Genomic DNA, 3,690 nt, shown 5'->3' with positions numbered 1-3,690 from the left:
TCTGTACGTTTAATCAGAAGAGGCACACAATTGCTGAGCTGTATCAAAGTTTGTGGTACACTCATATGTCCTTACAGATTTGTCTGTAGTAAATATATTTGGTATATGTTTAGTTGCTCGATCCAATTGTTTTAAAATCTTGCATTTTTCTACATAAGAATATCATATAAGTTAATTTTGTATTTGCTTGCTTATTAAGGAGTTTGGCGTTAAAATTTAGGTTGAGCTTTATTGCGTTCAGCTGAAGTTCTAAAAACTGTTTTAAATAGCTAATCAGATATACATTAATATTAGTATTATAAATACGTTAACCTAAATAATACTAGCATTCTTATATAAAAATTGCAACAGAAATAAAACTCTGAGAACAAGGTACGGCACTATGTGCATCCTATTGATAATGTTTTTCAACATCTAATGAGCTATGAAAAATTATTTCATGACACTTGCTGACAGGTTAGCTTATGCCCTCACATGTTTATTAAACGTAATATTGAACTATCATATTTCATGACACTTGCTGACAAGTGAGCTGATGCTCAACACATGCTTATTAAACATAATATTGAACTATCTTATTTCATGACACTTACTGGCAGGTTAGCTGATGCTCAACACATGTTTATTGAACGTAATATTGAACTATTTTATTTTATGACACTTGCTGACAGGTTAGCTGATGCTCAACACATGTTTATTAAACGTAATATTAAACTATTTTAAAAATGGGTAAGACATACAATCTTCAACAAAACAAAAAATTTGTACTTGCAGTGAAACATGGATGGCACTGAAGATTGTCTCTAATAATCTTTAAAGCTTTCTTAGCATTAATTCCATAAATGTGTTTCACACAATTAAGTTATTCATAGATATTACATAAATAAAATAAATATATAATCATTGAGAGGATTTGTTAGAGGCGCTTTCATGAATATGCATATGGAGTTTCCAGTGGTGCCATAGAGGTACCATTATAGAGGTACGATAGAGGTGTAATCCCAAGGTGAGCTTTATAGACTTCTGATATTCTCACAAATCATACCTACAAATAATCACATGCTGCTATTAAAGAAATATACATATTTGAAAGTTACATGTATATGGGAGAAAATGCAAAGGGTTATTGCCATTCCATAATGGAAAATTAGAACCGTAAAATTAAATTTTTAAAAAAGCTTAAAGTGACAAACTAAATCAGGTTTGAGCTCATGAAATAATGATGCCTTAAAGAGACTAATGTCACATGTGCAAAAACAGCAAATGCATTTGGTTGTATTAAAGATTGATGTGCTTAAGCCAAATGTTTACTCAATAAGACCAAATTAAAATATCTGTTTTTTAATTTATAAACCTACCAACATGTATGTTATAGGAAGATACAGTAAGGGAATTACCTGCTAAGGTAGATGTTGTCACATGAAATGGAGTAGAGAAAGCGTCTTCAGGGAGAAAAGTTTGTGGTCTCTTTGTGTTATTCTGCTTGTTCGAACTGAAATAAGTAATGCGGAACCCTCGACTACTACTCAGTGTATTATTTTAAAACTTTTAGAAAATTAAAATTAATATGCAATAAAGATAGAGCATTAAGATAAATTTCTGTTCAGAGCATCTTATTTTCTTACCTGGTAAGATAGAAAGAGTTAGTTGATAATTCAAAGGATTCACTCTCATCAAAGAGTAGAGATGTCATTTCACAACCTCTAGCTAAATAACCCATAATTAAACTAGTAATGTTTAGTTAACTAAAACTGTTACTGTGTTCTGTAACTGTTGCTGATCAGACTTGATTCTGAGTTCAAAATGCTCCACTATGCCTTTATATACAAACAGGATTGAAGCATGAGGTAACTCTAAATGATCATGAAGCATGACACTGCTTGATTACTCATTGTACCATCCACTCTGACACACACTGGTTGAAAAATGTAGTTACCATGGATACTGCCCTTAACAACCCGTATATCCGAATTACCACACCATTGTAATCCAGCCTGCGCATGGCTTGACGTAAACAAAAAAATCAGACTGCCTATCCAAAATTAACTTGGTATTTAACCGGTTGATTGGTGACCAATTAAACCAATGACTGGTAAGCAGTAATAAATTATAGCCAAACTACTCTTTGTGCCATTTTTAATATAATTTTTAAGCAATTTTCCGGAAGCTCACATCTTTCGCAATTCTTTGAGACAAATATCAGTATGGCCTTCTGAAGCAATGTTGCCTAGTACAGAGATTAACTAGCTAACCATGTCTATTTTAATGAACACCAAAGCAACCTTCTTTTAACAAGTAAACCGTAAGTGTCTGTGGAAACTTTACGCTACTTTGCAATCTTTTTGATGAGAAATGAGGGAATGGCGTATCTGAGATTTGAGGTCACTATAAAAAGGGCAAATCTCTGTGAAAATTTCTTAGACATAGCTTCAATAAAAAAATAGACCGTGCGCTCACAATAAAAAAATTTTATTATGACATATTACCTGATCATTTTAAATTTAATCTTTCTCAGTTAACCTCTTGTTCTAAAAGCAGATAGCTAAAAGCTGAAAATAGAAAATCTTCTATGGGCAGATTTCAATTTACTGTGAGTTATTTTAGAAAAACTTTAGTGTGTGCTAAAGCTTTGTTGGAATTGAAGAAAGTCATGGCAACCAAACATTGTTATAAAGAGGTCTAGCTTAAATAAAAGGTTTTTTTGCAAAAGTCTTTCATAAATTTGATAGATTGGCTAATTTTAATATATGATGTAATTTATTTGGTTTAGGCTATTAACCATATCAGATTTGGCTGCAATACTTAGGTGTGTTTGTTATTTTGATGCACACTGTACAGTAGCTAGAGTATAATACACCTTCAGAGTTTTAGTATTCATGACTTTTTCTGCTTTTGTTAGCTCATTTTATTTAATGCCCATACTGTAGGAATATTAATATAGTCAGTTTTCTTTAGATGATCACACAGTTTGGAAGGTTTTGGCTGAAGGTTGATGTAATACTTTAAGATACATTTAAGAGCCACACATATATCAGTAACTAAGACTTGACTGCGACCCTAAACTGCAGTACTTTAGTTTTCTATTAAGTTCGCATTGTTATTCCATAAAGCCATCAACAGACAATATTTGGTACAATTCCATTGCTTATTTTCTTGCAATTTGTTACATAAAAATCTTATTGAATGTCATAAAAACAGCATTTGAGAAATGTAGTGATTATGAGGGAATGACATAAAATGTGAAGGCATCAATTTTCTGTCATATCAGAACAGTTCAATTATCTCTCGCATATTGTGTAACAATGTTTGATGACGACGATTTTGGTTACCAAATGATTCGACGGTGTCACTTGGAACCTAAAAATGTTAGTACCTACTTAACATGCATTGCAAAAGATTGCACCTCTCAAACACACGCTATATGAAAGGTTATTTGAGTGGAACGCATAAACATTCAGCAGTCACCTGTTCAAAAATTTAAAAAATAACGCTTATTAGCATATTTGTGTAAAAGCTCAACCTTTGTAGAGCAAAAATTTGAAAGCCACACACACACGCACGCGCACACACACACACAAGTTGAGTTTTCAATTGAGCATTTAACATAATAAACTGAGCGCTTAGTTAAAATTAAACCTGTAGGCTGGTGCCAAAACTATAAGTTTGCGTCATCGTGCAGACAAATAACGG

At 32.4% G+C, this 3,690-nt stretch overlaps 1 long non-coding RNA gene across 1 annotated transcript; it reads right to left on the bottom strand.

Annotated features, from left to right (window-relative positions):
- Positions 1 to 605: 605 nt before the first annotated feature.
- On the bottom strand, positions 606 to 1,771 carry LOC137400235 (uncharacterized). The gene is made up of 3 exons (XR_010979236.1): positions 1,626 to 1,771; positions 1,398 to 1,492; positions 606 to 1,045 (listed from the first exon to the last, which is right to left on the bottom strand). It is a non-coding gene; the product is annotated as an uncharacterized lncRNA (long non-coding RNA).
- Positions 1,772 to 3,690: the final 1,919 nt, after the last annotated feature.

The sequence above is a fragment of the Watersipora subatra genome, chromosome 7, assembly GCF_963576615.1.
Source record: "Watersipora subatra chromosome 7, tzWatSuba1.1, whole genome shotgun sequence".
NCBI lineage: Eukaryota > Metazoa > Bryozoa > Gymnolaemata > Cheilostomatida > Watersiporidae > Watersipora > Watersipora subatra.
This window is presented reverse-complemented; position numbering and strand designations above follow the sequence as displayed.